General features: G+C 42.6%; 1 protein-coding gene across 1 annotated transcript in view; it reads right to left on the bottom strand.

Annotated features, from left to right (window-relative positions):
• The window catches only part of LOC122813538 (vitamin D3 hydroxylase-associated protein-like), a gene marked incomplete in the record, with an annotated part of 1040187 nt that overhangs the window by 798239 nt on the left and 221509 nt on the right, over window positions 1–20439 (bottom strand).

Below are 20439 nucleotides of genomic sequence, written 5' to 3'. Positions count from 1 at the left end.
ACAGAAAGCTTTATAATTAATTTTCTCTTTTCATTTACTCTGGTGCTGCAAAGAAGTCCTTTATTTTTCAAGCTCAGTTAAATGTGAATGGTTAAGTTCTGATTTCCACTTTCTCACTTGCCATTCTATCTTAGTAAAATTGTAGTCATAGCCAGAGAAGGCCATTGTTCTCAAAATGTAAAAATAAAACACATATTTTCCTTGAGTTATATCAACACAACTGAAACCTTAACTTTTGAGAAGATTAATCCTCACTGCTGGCTTCAGATTGTGACAGTCCCACCTCCAAATACCCTAAAATTGTACGACAACTGGTGAAAAAAAATCAGTGAATCCAGATATCTGAGCTGCATATGATAGTGGCTGGCATCATCGACAAACCAGATTAAGTCTAATCTATCATAGGTTCATAGGTTCATACTAGGCTATCTGCCCTAGGGCATTTATAAGCCTAACCAGAGTGTGTATGGCTTTCGCCACCCATTTTAAATTAATTTTGCTATGCCCTTTTTCGAGGTTAGTATACTGTGCCTCTGTCTAACAGTGACAAAGAAGTTATACCCGGGGTAAACCTACGATCTCCCATCCACTCATCAAGATTCCTCTTGAAGAGAGTCAATGAGGGACTCTGCCTAACCTGGACTGGGATTTTATTCCAGAGTGAAGGGAGCCTCTGGGTTATGAATCTGTCCCTCCAGCATGTCCTATTTATTTCAGTGCTGAGGTTTAAGTCCCTCGAGCGTAGCTCGATGGGATTTGGATTTTCTGAGGTGCAGCATGTCCATTAATTCCGGGTTGGACATGGCGTTATACGTCAGGCACAGATCGCCTCTGAGCAGGAGGTATGCCACTGAGTAGAGCTGGAGTTTCTTTAACCGGGCAGCATACGGCATCTGTTTGAGCCCCTTGATCCTCTTGGTGAGGTACTTTTGGGGTCTTTCCAGTTGCTGCAGGTGTCTGGTAAGGTACATCCCAAAAGGGGCATTGTACTCAATTATGGGCCTGATGAGGGATGATTAAAGAGGCATGATGACCTCCCCTGATCTAGATGTGAATCCCTTCATGACTAGGTGGGCTATATAAAATGTTTTTCTAACAATTTGGCCACGTGGTTGTCAAATGAGAGATTGCTATCAACTTGGGTCCCTAATTACTTCTTCTGTACTTAATGGATTACCACCTATGTGGTAATTTGTGGGCACTTTGTTTTTGCCAAAGGGGATGACTATACACTTTTTGGCATTTAGCTTGAGGCCATGGCTCTGGCACCAGTTGTCTGTTTCTATGAGGCCCTTTTGGAGGATGCTTGTGTTGGCTGGAGAGTCTATTATGGCACCCAGTTTGCAGTCATCTGCGAACTTGGTCAGCCACAGTCCTTCCATGTTGGCCTGTACCTCTGAGAAATATATACCGAACAAGAGAGGTCCCAAGATTAAGCCTTGTGGAACACCACTTGTAACTGGTTTGGAGTCTGACATGGCTCCAGCTATTCTAACCATGTGGGTTCTGTCCTTGAGCCAGTTTGCAACCCATCTAGTGACATAGGGGTTTATATTTAAGCTGGTGAGCTTATCTATAATGCCCGAGTAGGGTATTGTATCGAAGGCTTTTGCGAGGTCCAGGTAGGCTGTGTGGGCCACCTTCCCCTTGTCAATGGCCTTGGTGACTGTTTCAAAGAAATCGACCAGGTTTAAGAGGCAGGATCTGCCCTTAACAACGCTGAACTGGGTAGGATTCAGTGTCTGTAGGTCCCCAATATCTTTATTTATAAGGTCCATGATGATCCTTTCCATAGCTTTGCAGACCAAGCTAGTGAGACTTATGGGGTGATAGTTTCCAGGATCCGTTGAGGCACCACCTTTGTGGAGAGGGACCACTGTTGCTGTACGCCACTCTTTGGGTACATATCCTGTAGTAAGGCTGAGATTGAACAGTAGTTTTAGGTTTGGGTTTAGCTCTTCTTGGAGTTCATGTAGGACGCAGCCGGGACACCGTCTGGTCCCATTGATGCTGTGTTTCTTGCTTTGGAGAGGGCAGCTCTTACCTGATCATCTGAGATGTCAGGGGGGCAGCACTCTGCTGGGAAAGATATTAGCCCTTTTGGTGGGGAGGGGGGAGAAGTTTGCGCTGAACCTGTCAGCTAGGATGTTGGCAATGTCTGTGGGTTCGGTGTATTTTTTGTCATTTTGGACTAATTCTGAGCATATCTGGGAATTCCCACCCAGGTTCCTAACATAACTAAAGAAAGCCTTGTGATTATCCTTAGTGTCCTGTGCAATTTTTCTCTCGAAGCTGACCTTAGACAATTTTATGAGTGCCCGTAGTTTTTTGCTAATACTGATAAGAGATGCCTTCCCTTTTTGGGATTTTGCTCTGTCATGTAGTAGCTTCCTCCTTCTATTGTATAGTTTGTTTATGGCTGGGGTCCACCAGACAGGACGTCTGCCTTTGGAGGATTGGGTCTTGGTTTTATTTGGGATTGCATAATCCATGCATTCCTGAAGGTGTTCATAGAATGCATTTATAAAGGATTTTGTGGTCTGGGCCGTATTATCCACAGGCCCGGGGCTTTGAAGGATTCCACCTCGGTTTTGAGGAGTGTGAAATTTGCTTTAGAGAAGTTTTTCACTGTGGTTTTCTGGGCATGGGGTGGGGTCGGGATGTGAATATCCAGTGAGATTAGTTTATGGTCTGATCTTACCAGTGAGGGATACACTTCTGGTCTGGAGCATAGAGTCCCATGTTGGTGATGATCAGGTCGAGTATGTTTTCACCTCTTGTGGGAGTGGTAACAAGTTGTTCCATAGCATTTGAGTTTATAAATTCTAGGAACCTTTGGGCTAGGGTGTTGGAGCTAGAGTAATGCTCCCAGTCTATGGTTGGGTAGTTGAAGTCACCCAATATAATGGTGTTTGGAGAGACCTTCATATTTTCCAGTGTTCTCAGGAAGGCTGAGTGGGGTTCCTGGGTTTGGGAGGGTGGTCTGTAGCAGGCTATAAACTGGAAGGCAGTTTTACCCACTGTTAGTTGCACATGGATAGTCTCCGATGCTTCGTGCTGTGCCACCAACCTGAAGGTGTGGGTATCTTTGACGAATATTGATACTCCCCCTCCTTTTGTGGTTCGGTCCAAGTTTTGGGGCCGAAAAGCATGGTATGAGGTATAACCTGGTAGTGCTGGGGTGCTCTCAAGAGCCTTGAACCAGGTTTCTGTTCTGTCTTTTGAGCCTTGCCTAAAAATGGCACTATGGGGGTAGCAGGAGCCTTTGCCAATATCCGAAAGCCCAAGGGTGACAGGTGCAAGCCGTCCCTAGCGAAGCATCGTGGCTTGTCGAGCATGTCATCCCAGGCTGACAGGCATTGGATCCCCTTTGAATGACACCAATACTTAAGCCAATTTTTGAAACTGATAATCTTGTCTTCATACTGTGGCAACATTCTTGGTGAGGGTAAGATGCTACTCAAGGTCAGGGTCATACCGGCCTGGGCTACATGCTCAGAGAGCTCCTCTATGTCTCTTTTCATGTAGTCCAGGGAGGTACGTCTCAGGTCATTCACACCAGCATGGACAATGACTGAGTCATATTTGTACTTGCCTTGGAGTGACCTGAGTGCTTGTGTTATGTGGCGGATCCTAGCACCCGATAGGCAGCTCACCATGACCTTCTCCTTGTTCAGCCTGGTGAGCAGGACGTCAGTGTGCCTGATGATAGAGTCACCTATTACAAGTGTATCAGGTGTGTTGTTTAGCCTTAAGGGCTGTGACTGTTGGCACACTGGCTTTGTGAGCTATGTGTTGCACGTGTTTTGTTTTGGGGTAGCGGTTGCTTGGGTGTCTGCTTTGGAGGTCTCTGCTGCTTAGGCAGATTTTTATTTAGAGCCTCCAAGTATGTTTTTGTGTGTTTATGTGTTTGGTTTGCTGTCATGGTAGGTCTATGTGAGACTGGAATTGTAGTGAGTGTGGTTTCCTTCTCCTCCTGACTGGTTAGGCCAGTACTGAGTTGAGAGAGCTTAGCCTCCAGTTTGGCTATATGGTTGCATCTCTCACATGTGTTGGAATTTGTTGGGAGGAGGAGAGGGTTGTCTGTGTACATTAGGCAGTTGTAACATTGCCTCAAGATTCCCAGGTTCACCAGCTGGACCGGAGAGGAGATTGACAACTGACCTTTGGACATGCTAGAATAGTATTGGAAATTCCTTTATAATTGAACAAAAGGGTGAATGGGGAACAAGTTACTCAAGGGGAGTTTGTAAGGGTGTAGTGCTTTTAATTTTTTAGTGCTGACTTGTATAATTGCTTTAGTGAGCAAGTGCTAGGATTTAGCGTAGGAATAGGGTGTTTATTATGAGAACTAGACCAAACAAAGTTCTATGCACGGGGGATGCACGGTCCAAACCATTTAAACCATAGTATTGGGAATTCCTTTATAATTGAACAAAAGGGCGAATGGGGAACAAGTTACTCAAGGGGAGTTTGTAAGGGTGTAGTGCTTTTAATTTTTTAGTGCTGACTTATATAATTGCTTTAGTGAGCAAGTGCTAGGCTTTAGCGTAGGAATAGGGTGTTTATTATGAGAACTAGATCAGTTCCAAGGCTCAAACCCAAATAATAAGCTGCTTCGATGCCATGATATGCAAAATCCATCGTTTTATACAGCGAAAGAGCTAGAAATTGGCCCAAAACAGCCAACAGACTCAGATTCCTGTGCTGGGAACACTCCTCCAGGGACAGATAGGCTGCAAGAGCTCTCCCACTGCCACTGGTGAACAAAAAGCCTCCCTCTATCCAAGAAAGGAAATGGCAACACAGGAACTTTCCAAAAGTCCAGAATACAGCAAAGCCTGTATTTGGACTACTCTAGGTCAGGAAAGATGGGAAACAAGGATAACTTTTTTTTTTCTTTTTTGCAACAAACAGCAGGAAATTGCAATAAATATGTAACACAGGCTAGTGCACTTGAGTGTGTAGCCTCAACAAGTACAGGCGAAGAAGCCATCAAGGTATTTAATACTTTTTCTCAGAAAGAGGAGAAAAGAAACAGTTTACCAGTGCTGAAAAATAAATTCCAGATACTATGAGCCAAAGAAAAACATACCCTAAGTAAGTTACTATTGGAATTTTCAGAAACACTAGTGTGTATTGCTATATGACATACCAGACTGAATGGTGAAGCAGAGAGGGGGCAAGTCAGAGTCACAAGTACTGCAAGTGTACTATTACAGAAACAGCATTGTATACATGGTATGCAAATGCTGCATCATTGAATGCAAGTGAGGGTCATCATGCTAATGAGGGCCATCACATATGCAAATGATGAACTCAAATATGACAGAATGATTCAGTAATGCATTACGCATGAACAGCCGCAGTGATCAACTATTCTGAATGTCAGGATTTTCAAGTGTACAGGAGCATCATGCAAATAGTAGCAATATGTGTTAGTGGCCCCGTTCAGTTCCAGTGTCCATCATTACTCTTTATATCATATATTGCTTCACCGGTGGGCTGACATACCATTGTATCCATGATCAGGACATTGCTGGCTATGTTTGGGCAGTAAAGCCATATGGGAGTCAGTAGACGTTCTGTCTACACATAGAGTCAATGGGAATGCATACAACACCACTTTCAATGGGCATAAAAGGCTATGTAACATTAGCCTTCCTTCCTGTGGGGACTTTTCATGCATCTGACAGGGCCCAGGAGATGCATTAGGAGTTTTGCAGGTATTAACTTTGCAAATCTCACACCATTTCTCTGATGTTATGCTGCTGCATGTTATGTAACATTATATGCTTTCTACAGGCAGCAGAGGAGAGAACTACCATTATGCAGACATTCTATGATATACACCTTTCCCCTGAAGTCTTGGGGACCACTGACAGCACCCATATTGCTTCATATGGCATCCAGTATAACAACTGGAAAAGCTTCCATTCTATCAGCTGTCAGGTAGTATACAATACACAGGGACATAGCATCATAGGAGGTTAATAGGCTAATGGCCCTGGGGGCCTTACAAGCCTAGCCAAGAGTTTATCCCCAAAAATAAACCTCAGTCAGCACCTGTCTCCCCTGTCAATGAGGGAGACAGGTGGAACCCTGGGACAAATTTGTTGTTTCCCATCCACTTATCAAGGTTGCCCTTGAAGACGGCCAGTGAGGCACTCTGTTTACCATGTATGAGAAGTCTATTCCAGACATGGGGCAGCCTCTGGGGGACAAACTTGTCTCTCCAGCAGATTTTGTTGAGGTTGCATATGAGATTCAGGCCTTTTGAGTGGGTAATGCATGAAGAGTTGGACTTACAGATATGGAGTATCTCTAGTAGGGCAGGAATTGCCTTGTAGGCGAGACACAGATCATCTCTGAACAATCTGTACAATACCAAGTAGAGTGATAGTGATTTGAGCCTGTCTATATAGGACAGGTGTTGGAGGCCATGGATTTTGTTTATGAGGTATGTCTGTGGCCTTTCTAGTTGGTGCAGATGTTTGGAGAGGTGCATATCAAACAGGGCATTATACTCAATTGTTCTTCAAATGAGGGAGGAGTATAGAGAGGTAATAACCTTTTTTTCTGGATGCAATCCCTTTACCTATGAGATGAACCAAGTAAAAGGCTTTTCTGACCACTGCCACTAAATGATGGTCAAATGTGAGATTGTTGTCAATCTGAGTACCCAGGTCTCTTACCACAGGTTGTGTGCTTAGGGGATTGCCATTGATGTGGCAATCTGTAGGGACCGTGTTTTTGCTGAATGATGATGATACATTTCTTTGCATTTAACTTGAGGCCTTGACTTTGGCACCATTCATTAGTTACTGTGAGACCCTCTTGCAGTATGTTAACATCATTTGGGGAGTTAATCAGGCAGCACCACCACCTTCAAATAACTACTGAAAAATCATCTCAACTCTTCCTGGCTATGTACCTGCTCTCTAACCTAACCTCTTCCTTCTCCTTATATGATAACTAAACTCCTGTGCTTTTTGCTACTGCTGACTGATGATATTTTCTCCATAATTATTATTTTTTCACTTGTTGATACTGGTACAATAATGCTGATTAATACATCTCTGTTTATACCTCTCTGATTAAATTCATCTGGCAACCAACTAAATTCCTGCTTTTATGTATATATTCTATATATATATATATATATATATATATATATATATATATATATATATATATATATATATATTGCTGTAATCAAACCAACTAAATTCATGTTTTTATGTATATATTCTGTATGTATTACTGTAATCACTATGTGTAACACTGTTTCTACTTCTGTACCAATTGATGTTTAATTTTCTTGTATCTATGTTCTTGTCTGAGATTTTCAACCCAGGCCTCCATTGAAAATGGGCTCTTTTAGGCCCAGTAGACTTTTCCAATAAACAAATACAATAAATAAACAAATAAATAAAGTGACAGCACCCAACTTACAGTCGTCCTCAAACTTGGTCAGCCACGGGCCTTTTGTCTTTTCCTGGACCTCTGAGAAGTAGAAGGCAAACAGTAGGGGTCCCAGGACAGGGTATTATATATAATGTGTCTGTGCATCATTCAGGCAGTTACCCTGATTCCCAAAACTGGCATATGTGTGATCTCTTCAGTATTTCATGTAGGCCGACTTTGCACATGGTAATCTAGTTGCAAGGTACACACATTGCTAACTACAGAGTTAGGATAGGCTGTTCTCATGTATGTAGGCAGCCAGCAGACCATTCATAATGGTGTCCACTGTTGTATGCTGCAGTTCATGCAGGATATCCCTTTGACCTGTGGCTAATGACCACCATCTGAATCATCCAGACCATGGCAGAGATGGCATAGAGTAGTATGCTGTTTCAGACACAGAATGACACTGAATATGTGTTTGGACTCCAGAAAGCTCACTTCTGCTGAAACATTGCAGTATGCACCTGAGATATGCAGCAAGATATTCATTGCCTGTGCCACATTTACACGGTGTAGCAGTATGGAAGCAGATACAGCCTGGGAGCATTACAATCCTGCCTGACACACATGCTGAGGCATTGGAAGAGCTGGAGGAGGAGTTAGACAAGGAGTCATTAGAGTAACCGGTTACAGCAGAACCACATGCAAGGCTGATGCAGACATTGGTTGACAAAGTTTGTAGACTTGTAAACTGGGTGTTATAATTAAATCTCCTTCTCATACACAAGAGCTATAAAGTGAATTTACACATAGGAACACAATTTGTGAGAGATGCAATTACATCAAGAACCTAGAGTAATTGATCTCTCCCCCACAAACCAGTATATCTGGCACTGAGAAGGTTGTCAACACAAACACCACACCTCAACCACCACCCACACCTATGCAATACACCCCTACATATGTGGAGGTCCTCAACAAAAGCATACCCAAACAAAAAAGAGACCTCTGAGGCAAAAACACACGCAAACTCCACTGCCCACCACACCCCACATAACCCACACACCTGTGTCTCACAGCCACTAAGGCCTAAACATAAACCCAATATATTAGTCATAGGAGACTCCATTGTGAGACACACAGATGTGGCCTTCACCAGGCTAGATAAGGAGAAAGTCATGATTAGTTGTTTGTTAGGTACCAGAATCCGCCATATCGCCCATGCACTCAAGTCTCTCAACAGGTACTGTTATGATTCTGTCATAGACCATGTTGGCGTGAATGACTTCAGATGTACTTCCTTGGACTATATGAAGACAGACATGATACCAGGCAGGTATATTTCTAGCCTTAAGCAGCATTCTACCATTACCTAGAGTGATGCCTCAATACAAACAGAAAATGATTGACTAACCATTGGCTTAGTTTCTGGTGTCGTTCCAAGGGAATCCAGTACCTGACAGCCTGGGATGACATGACTGACAAACCAGGATTCTTTGCCAGAGATGGTCTGCATCTGTCTCCCTTGGGCTTCAGACTTCTGGCAAAGGCTCTTGCCTCCCCCATAGTGTATTTTTTAGGCAATGCCATGAGGTCAAAACTACCAACATGAAAATTTCATCCAAATATAAATTAAAGGTCATATTGCTAAATGCTAGGAGTCTAAACATGAAACTGCACTTATTGCAAGCATTCTTAACCCTGGAAGATGCTGACATTTATGCAGTCACAGAAACCTGGTTCAAAGCTGCAGAGAGCACACCAGCCATACCAGGTTACTCATTCTATCATACATTCAGACCCCAAACTGTGGGCAGCAAAGCAAAAGGAGGTGGAGTTGCAATATATATAAAAGACATACACACCCCCAGGCTGGTGAAACAGTATGACACACAGAAGATACTCCAGGTGCAGTTAACAACTGACAAGACCCCTATTCAAATCATAGCTAGCTACAGGCCCCCAACTTTGACTCAAGATGTCCACTCCACCTATCTGGACCTCTTCGAATCTATCAAGATTCAATCCTTTACCCTGATCCTGGGTGACTAACTATCCAACCACAGATTGGAAGAAATACTCACGCCAAAACACAAATGCCTAGAGATTCCTTGATTTTGTCAATGCAAATGCCTTGAACTAGTTGGTTGACACCCCCACAAGAGGTGAAAATATCCTGGATTTGGTATTAACCAACATGAGTAACCACTGCAGCATCCCTACAGTGTCATCATCCCCGGTGAGATGCGGCCACAAAGTGGTCACTTTCAAAGTCATCACCCTCCACCCACCCCCACCCCCCAGCTAGGGTAAAACAAAAAAACTTCTCCAAAGCTAATTACATCCTCCTGAGGGAAGGTATAAACAGCTTCACAGCCCCCTCCCCCTCCATTGGAACTGGCACATATGTCCAAACTTACACCAAAGTACTATATGAGCATTTATATAGCTGCATGGAATTAGGAATACCCAAAAGGATGAAATCATCCTCCTCAAGAAGAGTAAACCTGTGTGGTAGACATCTGCAATAAATAAACTGTATAATAAAAGGAAAAAACATGATGTCCAGGACCAAGAAGGAGCAGGTATCTAATTGGAAACAATCTCTCCTTAGCCTGAACAAGCAAATAAGAACACTAGTGAAATTCTCCAAAGCAAATTTTGAGTCCAAACTAAAGACAATCATCAGGCCTTCTTCAAATATGTCTGCAATCTCAAAGGAAGCACCTGGATCTGTTCAGAACTGGTGGTGAAGAACACCACATACACAAATGCCTTAGATATAGCCAACCTGCTGGCAGGCAGATTCAGTGAAAACTTCACTGCTCTGTCCCCCCTCAGTAAATCAGGACATCCCAAGCACCTGCCCTCTTTCCCTTATCTCAAGGGAGCAAGTCATCACTGCCCTCTCAAAGGCAAAAAATACAGCCTCCATGGGACCCAATAACATGCCAGGCTACATCCTACATGAACTCAGGCAGGAACTTGCAGCACCATTAGGCACCCTATTCAACCAAAGCCTGAGTGCTAGCTTCATCCCAGCCAAGTGGAGGACAGCCACCGTCATCCCTGTGCACAAAGGTAGAGCATCCACCAATCCAGAAAATTGTAGACCCATCACCCTAACTAGCCTGATCTGCTAGACCATGGAGCAGATTATCATGAACCTCATTAACAAGGTCAATGGCAACCTCCACACACTCAGTTCCACACAGGTTGGTTTCATGCCTGTTAAATTTGGTCAAGTCCTTTGAGACAGTCACCAAAGCTATGGACAGGGGGAAGATAGTGCACACTGCCTACCTTGACCTGGCCAAAGCCTTCAATACTATTCCCCACTCAAGTATAATAGATAAACTCTCTCAACTAGGCATCAATCCATATATTACCAGATGGTAGCAAACTGGCTCACTGATAGAACCTACCAAGTCAAAGTAGGGGAAGCCACCTCAAGCAGTAGACCCCGCAACAGGCAGTGTACCCCAGGGATCAGTCTTGGGGCCGCTGTTGTTTGGGATATACTTTTCTGAGGTGCAGGCCAAAACCAGTGGGCTATGGCTGACTACGTTTGCAGATGACTGTAAGCTGGGCACTGTCATCAGTTCCCCTAGTGATGTGGGCATCCTCCAAGAGGGTCTCACCCAAACTAATGACTGGTGCCAGAAACATGGCCTCATACTGAATGCCAAAAAAATGCATCATCATCCCCTTTGGAGAGAGTGACAGCCCCACAAATTATCACATTAATAATAAGGTCCTAAGCATGCAGGCAGTGGCGAGGAACTTGGGCACCCAGGTTGATAGCAAACTGACTTTTGACCACCATATTGCCTCCATTGACGGAAAGCTTTCTACATGGCCCACCTAATTAGTAGAGGTATCTCATCCAGGGACAAGATGGTCATAACACCCCTGTATTCTTCCCTTATAAGACCCATTATTGAGTACAATGCCCCTTTTGGCATATACCTCAAAAAACACATGCAGCAAATGGAGAGACCACAGAGGTTCCTCACCAGCAGAATCCAGGTCCTCAAACATCTACCCTACACAGATAGGGTAAAGGCCCTGTTCCTCTACTCAGTCTCCTACAGACTCCACAGAGGTGAACTCTGGCTCACATACAAAGCAATCTCGGACCCCACCTTGACGGAACTGCTGCATATCCACAAGTCAACTCCATTTGAGTATCCTTCATGCGCGACCTCAACCTGGTCTGTGACCTCAATAGGACTTGGTGGGACAGATTTGTGTCCCAGAGACTCCCCGTTTTGTGGAATAGGCTCCCTCTCCAAGTCAACCAGAGTACCTTATTAACCCTTTTTAAGCCCATCTTGGATAACTGGATGGGGGACAGACAATACACCTCTAAGATTCCACCTGTGTCCCTGCTGGGCAGTGGCATCAGGTGCTGACTTGTTGGAACATGAGCTAAATTCTTGGCTAGGCTTGTATGGGCCTCGGGGCCAATAGCCTAGTAACTTCCTATGATCCTATGTCAGTAGCTTGTGCAGTGACAATGGGTTAAAACTAAATACAAAAAGTGCAATATCGTTGCATTTGGCAAACATACCCACCATCCATTTTATAATATATAAACCCCCCACTCCAAAACACAGTTGTTGTGAGAAGCCATGGAATATGGGTAGATAGCTTCCTCTTCTTTGACTCCCTTTTCTTTGACCATCATATTGTATCAGTGATGAGGAAATTCATTTATCTGGCATAGATGATCCACACTGGTCTCTCCAATATAAGTGCTCCTTTGGAATGTATCTTACTAGACATATAAAATACATAGAGAAACCCCAAATGGTTCTTGCCAAAAAGATCATTGCATTAAAGGATCTGATCTATCAAGGGACAGGCTGGAGGCCTTGTCTCTGTATTTAGTGTCCTTCAAACTGCTTATGGTTGACCTGTGCTTTAACTTCTAGGCCATTAGGGATCCAGCAGTCCAGGACATCTTATCTCTTCAGGAATCTGAATCTGCTTCAACAAATTAACAAATCATGGTGGAGATACAGATTTGTTACACAGCTGCCCCTTCTCTGGAATAAGCTTCCACTCCAGACCAAGCATTGTGACACACTATCTTCCTTTAAGAAGGAATTTGACAAACTGGAATGGTATTCATAAATTTCCTTCAGGTATTATGGCCCTATCACTCCTTGAAAAAGAAGGTAAGGTCTAAGGGTGGATATTGGCAAAGCATAAATAGTAATGTGTCCCAGTTGCCTTTTACAGTCTATGATTCTGTGATTCATTGGAAAATAGGTGGTACCTGGTCTAGAAATATGGGCCATAATAAGAAACACAGAGCAAAATTTGATGTATACATTAATACACCTACTTCATTCAAATGGGGTACAAAACACATCAGCCTGGGAAAAGATGGCAGTCTTAACTGCTTTGCCAGGGATGGTCTGCACCTCTATGCCTAGGGCTTCCATATATTGGTGAAAACCTTGTCCACCCCTACAGTGCCTTTTTCAGGCAAAGTCAGTCTTGTAAAGCTTCTAATATAACTAAACAGAACCTGACATCAAGGTGTTGCTGCTCAACACCGTACAAAAACCCAACACCCAAAAAGCACTACTTACCTCAGAAAATATCAATCTATGCATCAACACAGAGATCTGGTTCAAGGCCAGTGAAAGCACTCAGTCAGTGCAAGGTTTATTGCCTATCTCCCATACAAGCCCACCACATTAGGTGAAGGCACTAAAGGCACGGTGTCACTACATTCTTAAAAAAATCACCTCCAGACTGGGTACAGAAGATAATGACTTGGAACTCCTCCATGACCAACTTACTATAAGAAAAGCTCCTTATCACATCATACCTAACTACAAGATCCTTCTCAGCCCATACCCACTACCTAACCAGTATGGAGTCACTATGTAATAAGCCAAACACAACCCTCCTATCAGACTTCAATTATCCCTCCATAAACTGGAAGACGTATTCGTCCTCAAACAAGTATGCTGGGAGATTTCTGGATTCGTCAATACAAACGCTGTGGACCAGTTAGTCCACGTCCCAACCAGGAGCAATAAAATCCTGGACTTCATCCTTATAAATAAGGGGCATCTCTTCTGCCCACCAATGGTAACTTCCTCTGTAGTCAAATCAGATCACACATCAATCATGTTTAATTGAAAACTGAAGCCTGAAGCATCCTCAGATACCTTGATATTCAGAAACTATGCAAAGGCTAATCTACTAAACTCAATGAAAACCTAGCTAAATTCAAAAGCCCCATCTACCTCAGTGATACCACTGTTCATGCATAAGCCTTTACTGCAAAATTTTAAGCACATGTAAATAACTGCATAGCTGTCTCTATCCCCATCACAAACAAATACAACCCCAAATTCAAAAATAAACCCCTATGGTGGAACCCAAAAATAAACAGCCTATATAATAAAAGAAAAAACTCAATGCATATAAAAATAAATCTAAATTTCAAGAAGTCAAACACAATCTTGCTAAACTAAACAAGGGACTCAAGATCTTGATCAAATCAACCAAAGCCATATGAGGTAAAAATAGCCAACCAGGCAAAGATAACCAGAAAACTGCCGTTGACTATTTTAGAAAGCTCAGAAACAATGCCCAGTAGTGTACAGAGCTAATAGTAAGTAACATCACATACCTGGGAGTGAGAATGCATAGTCAATCTCCTGGCAGACAAATTCAGTTCTAACTTCATCCATATTCTCAGAGCAAATGCCAATGCCTGTATCCATATCTCCCCTTCAAATCCCCCAAGAAAAAGTTCTCAAGGCACTATCAAAGGTCAAGAACACAATATCTATGAGGCCATATAACATTCCAGGCTGCACACTAGTTAGCCACTATTGTATGTAGCTTGTGTAGTAGAATGCCAATAATCAAATAAGAACTACATGCTGTCCAGGTCAGTAGCTGTTTCCATCCGTTTACTGATAAACAAATAAAAGGTAAGTGCTTTCGTCCACTTCAGAACTAAATACAATATAAAATCACCTGACTTTTATAATGTTTAAAAACATGGGTAATCCAATTACATTACGTGTCTTGTAAAGATTCCTTTTAACCCTTTATCCTCCCTCATTTCCAACAATAACAACAACAGAAGTAAGATTAATAACGGGTAAAAATCAGTATCAATAATAAAAAAAAAATATATATATATATATATATATATATATATATATATATATATATATATATATATATATATATAAAATGGGTTCCCTTCAGAAGCTCAAAATACTGAAATCTTGACTTTCAGTATCTTGAGCCCAAGAAGCCAAATCCAAAGAACAGCGAAAGTTTAGAAGCACAAAATTCAAAACCTGGAATACCGGAGGTTTTGAATTTCAGGCTTCTAAACTTCCGCTGTGGTCATGTATTCAGGTAAGTGTGTGTGTGTTAAGGGGTTTGGGTAGGGGCTTTGGTGTGTGTTAGTGTGTTTTGTTGCTGCCATGTGTGTGTGCAAGGAGAATGTAGCTTGTGTGGTGGTGTTTTGTGTGTGTTTGTATGTAGTGTGACCTCGGAGTGAGAATATTTAAGTAGCGGGGTGTGCAGGGTGGCTTGCCCCCCTGCTTTCATGTTGTATACAGATTGTGTGTGTCTGTGTGGAGAATGGTGTGCGTGTGTGTGTGTGTGTGTGTGTGTGTGTGTGTGTGTGTGTGTGTGTGTATGTGTGTGTAGTAGTACCAAGAAATTCAAAACCTCCGGTATTCGAGGTTTTGAATTTCGCAGTTTTCAGTTTTCATTGTTCTGTGGATTCGGCTTCTTGGGCTCGATATACTGAAATTCGAGATTTCGGTATTTCGAGCTTCTGAAGTGAATCCATATATATATATATATATATATATATATACATATATATAAAAAAACTATCGTGTTTGTATGACATTGTTCATTTTGGGATTATCTCATTCTAAAAATTGACACTTTGTGAAAATACTATTATAATTTAGCAGCTCTGATTTTTAATACAGAGTTGATTGTAACATATTTGTTTAAGCCAGACTTGTGCATTGCATCCAATCTAAACTGCCAGAGGAGTTCCTTGTATTCTATCTTGATTTCACAAGCTCCTCCTCTGGCTTCTAATGGGACTACTTATAAGATGCCAAAGAAACTTTTTATGTCCCTCACAGTTACAAGCGTGTTTGAATAATGCATTGTTATGGTTAAATTTCCTTATATCGTACAAGTGTTCATAAATTCTCTTAGAAAGTTTCCTCTCTGTCTTTCGCATGTAAAATGATAGGCAAAAATCACAGAAAGCTAAGTAAACTAAACCACTTGTGTTACAATCGCCTTTTTTAAAAATGATTTTTTGAACAGAAATTGTTGTTTAGTGTGATCTCTCCCTTACCAACTATATATAGGCAGTAGTTGCACCTACCGCATTTGGTTGTTCCAGTTTTGTGGGACTGGGGGTCCCTTTTTAGCACTTCTTTAATATTCTTATCAATTTTGTATGTGAAGATAGGTGTTCCTCCCACATGTTGGAACAACTCTTCATCCTTTTTCAAAATAGCCCAGTTTCTCGTAATAATGTTTTTTACCTCCTGGTTTCCTTCATTGAACTTTATAACCATAGCATTATGGAAATGGCTAGTGGTCTGGTTTCCTCTGGCCTATACTTGCTAGTAAATCCGGCTTACCCAAAATACATTGGTATCGAGTTTCCCTGTTGTTCTCCACTTCATTTCTCAGTGTTTTTAACAAAGCATGTGGGTACCCCCTTTCTAAAAACATGGATGATATTTTATCAAGTCCCTCTTTAAACAAGGTTTCATCAGAATTCATCCTAGCAGTTCGAATGAATTGCCCCTTTACCAAATTCTTTTTGCAAAATCCTGGGTGTCCACTTCTAAAGGAAGGAAACTGTTTGAGTATGTGTCTTTTCTATGTATGCTAGTTGTACAAACCCCATTAAGTATTCTAAGGTGGATGTCCAGGTACTGTATGTCATTCACATTCTTGTTGTATGTAAACCTTAAAAAGTTGATGTATCCTCTAATTAACATAGGAATGTCTCAGTTTCCTTGGGGTCCCATTTCCATACAAAAACAGGTTGTCCAGGAATCATGAGAAATTCGACCATAGTGAAGAACAGATAGAATTTAAAATCACATTTTTCTCCCATGCTAACATCACAATGTTGGCAAAAATGGGGGCGCATGCTGTTCCCATTGCCACCTCACTGAGCTGTTTAAAGTATTCACCTTCAAAGTACAGGAAGTTGTTGGTTAACTATTGGAATCATACATGCTATTGAGAGGTAATATCTGCTTTATGTAAAGAGCCTCAGTAGACCGTATTCATTCAGACCTATTATACCCTCAGTACACCCTATTCTGTCAGACCTATTATAAGTCCAGCTGTATCATAAACACCCACTCAAGGGACCTTAGTTTCTTTTGCAAAATTAACACAACATGCTAGAGTAATAAGAATGTATCAGAGAATAGCACTTCTGTGGAACCATCTACTGCTCCACATAAGGAAGAGTACTTCTCTTACTCTGTTCTCAAATGGATGGGCAACCACAAATTCAGCCCTGGTTTAGCACCACAGGTCCTAATGGAAAGGGTAGACATGTAATGACTGCAGTATATACTTGTTCAGCCTGTCTTTGGATATTTATATTGCAAAATATACAAGGGCTAATAATTACCATGGAAATGCAAGGCTAGGCTTCTTAAGATCCTCATAGATGAATAACATATTAAGTACTGTGAGCATATGACTAGTCATGCTGTGCATCAAACATTACCTCACCCACACAGGCCAGTGAAATGGGCAGGGCACAGTCTTCATCACTTGCACTGGTGGGGTGGTTCTCAATCACATAGGACAGAAGCACTACTAAAGGTGCAAAGGTTATGGGAGGTGGATGGCATAGCCCCACAGGTGAGTAGCAGGTTGGAAGGACTATGGTATCACACACTCCAGTGGCAGGTGAAGCTTCCATACCATGAGCATTGGCCAGATATACCATGTCGCCCTGCAGTTTTATGGCTGGAATATTCCTGTGTAAGGGGAGGTATAGCATTTTATGAGTGTGCATATGAATCCTGCAGCAGTCCCCCATGTGGGGAGGCAATAGATAGCATTTATCACTCCAGTGACAGCCATGGCTGGGCGGTGCACTCAGCAGGCCAAAAGGCTATACGAATTGAGTGGAACTGCAGGACCCATAGAGGCTGGTCTAATAGAGTGTTCCTGCAGTGGAACTGGATAAGTTTCAAGCATGCCGATGACAGTATCCTTGTCTAGTGGTGGAGGCAGCCATGGTCAGGGGTGACACTGATGCAGGCTCAGGAATAGTGAGTTCCCTCAGTATATGCCTGGCCTGTGTGACCATGTACCATGCTTCTGAACCCTTGCATGACCATGGTGGGGATTTGTCAGTATCTCCATGGTTACACCAATCAATGTAAGTAGTGCCACCACTGCTCTCAGCAGATGTGTTTGGTCCAGGATCTTATTTTCTATGTCAGTCTGCATGCAAAGCTGGTCATCTTTCAGTCCCTGCAGTGGCTGTATTCCCTCAAGCAGGACATTAAGCACCCTCACCATCTCTGCCATTGTGTGCTCTGTGCAAGATCACTGACCTACACCTCTGCTGACTGAACCCAAGTGTGGCATTCACATCAGAGAATGACCCAAAGCCATGGTGATGATTGCCATCTACACACCTTTCCACTGTGGTAGATGTGTACACCTGAGACGCAATGCAGTGAACAGATACCATCTGTAGTGGTGACTCCTGCACAGCTTGGGTGAGGCTAATATGGACAGGACATCCAGCACTAAAGACAGGTGATGCTAGAAGTTCAACTTTCTCTTCCACCATCATTTTATACATGGGGCATGTGTGCATGTCCTACAATGCTGGCTTTGCTGACAGTAACATTGTGTCAGAGTGTTCTATGTGCAGACTGCCATCATCATCATCAGCCACATATGACCCATAGATATCAGGCATATTGTGCTGAACTGCCACCAGTGGAACCTGTAAAAGCATAAAGATAAAATACACGTAACAGTGCTGAGACATATGCATCACACCCCCAACATATGTCACACATTACTAGTGCATGCCAATTATGTGAACAGCATAGGGGCACATATATACCTTGTGGTGCAGATTGTCACAGTTCCAGCCCCAATGCACCTGGAAAACAGATATGAGTATGAGTTCAACTGAAAAGCCCCTTCTCACAAATGGGCTAGTGTATAACAGTAATAGAACATGGTGGGACTAACCTGATGCATTCCCTACATAAACTAGTAGTCACCAGCCCAGCTCCCATATCTAATACACTGCTAGGTATGAGGGTTCTCTCATCTGCCCTAGACAGGGCTATCAGGAACTCTTCCATCCCTGTGTTGGTGGTACACCTCCTCTAGTGCATGAATCTATGGCAATATTCTGAGCCATGTTCTTGGCAAACAGTGTAATTTTGTTGACTTTGTAACACACCTCTACTACTGTTCTATTACAGCCACTCACAGCACTTGATATCCTGCAGCACATCCTGCCATGCCTAGTCTCAGTCTTGTCTGCTTTATCATTGTCAAGGATATGCATGTTAAATGTGCATTGGGTCTGCAGTAATACTGCTGTCTCCAGCAATGTGAACTTTTCAGTCACTGATAGTTTCTAAGACCCATAACAAGATATGTACATCACTGGGTTACACATGAGGATATGTGCGTGTGTGTGTGTGTGTGTGTGTGTGTGTGTGTGTGTGTGTGTGTGTGTGTGTGTGTGTGTGTGTGTATGCATGAGTGTCCTAAGCAGACAACTATGTCTCAGCATAGTTTTACCTCACCAACTCCACTGTTCAGAATCTGTTTCTGTTGCTTTTACGTACTATGTCTCCACCCTGTAGTCCTATGGTATATTACCAGTTGTCTTCTCTACTTTCAGCATGCTTGTAGGGTAGTACAAACTCTTATGCATTGAATACCTGTTCCTAAACTGCTTCTCATGATATGGTCTCCTGCAATATAATGACCACACTTTTTATCATACCTAAATGGACCTTGAAGAGTGGTGAATATAATAATGAGCTGAGGTAGTATAACCACCTCTGAATCACTGCCTTAACAGGCTGTGTTATTACCCTTATTTAGAGTTAGCATGTATATCCCTACTCATTCCTGGGCTAAGAGATATTGTACACAATACATCCATGCAAGGACACTGAGAAGCTTATAACACTGCCTGTCTGTTCTAGTGAAACCTTCCAATGTACTCCCTTAGTGTCCAACAATGTCCATCATGTTATGTCCATAACAGGTGAGTATGCACTAGGGCATACCATATTTTCTTCTTTATTTTGACTTGTTAAGTGGACATGGTCACTTCAGGGACTGAGTTCAACAAGGTACAAGCCTAGTGCAGCCAGGAGATTAAAACCTCTATCTACTGCAAATAAATTATCAAGGGTGCCTGCTGGGCCATTATGATGGCACCATGTGCAAAACTGATGCCTGACATTAGCTTACCAGGCCAGTGAGTGATGCTATTGACTTCACCAGTTGTGGTAAGTAATGAAACTATACATAATATATCTCTTTGGACAGTGCTCTAGAGGGGTCCACCTAGTCTCCTATATTAAGTGTATTGTCTGGTCATATCTGAAGTGATCAAGCAGCTAGATTCACATATCAGGACCCAGAAGCATCTCCCTAATAAAGTCACACTGCCATCCATCCATCCATCCATCCATCATCCTATTAGTGATAGTATCTACCCATGATGCCTGCCATGGACGTGACTGATGTTTAGGTTGGTTTGCCTCTGGGCCAGTCAAATAAACTCTCTCTACCCTGCCTATCCCCCATCATGGTGTTCCCCTTCCTTATGTGTCTCTTCCTATACACTTTCTGCAGTGTCATCATCACCATTTCAGTTGTCCTCATTTTGTCTGTCTGCATCTCTCCACTCACTGTTACCCTTCTTTGAGACCATAACTTATCTGTCCCTACATTTTATTTTTCAATCTG

The sequence above is a fragment of the Protopterus annectens genome, chromosome 10.part0, assembly GCF_019279795.1.
Source record: "Protopterus annectens isolate FY-2018-M chromosome 10.part0, PAN1.0, whole genome shotgun sequence".
NCBI classification, from domain to species: domain Eukaryota; kingdom Metazoa; phylum Chordata; order Ceratodontiformes; family Protopteridae; genus Protopterus; species Protopterus annectens.
The sequence above is the reverse complement of the archived record's forward strand: the minus strand, read 5'-3'. Positions and strand labels throughout refer to the sequence as shown.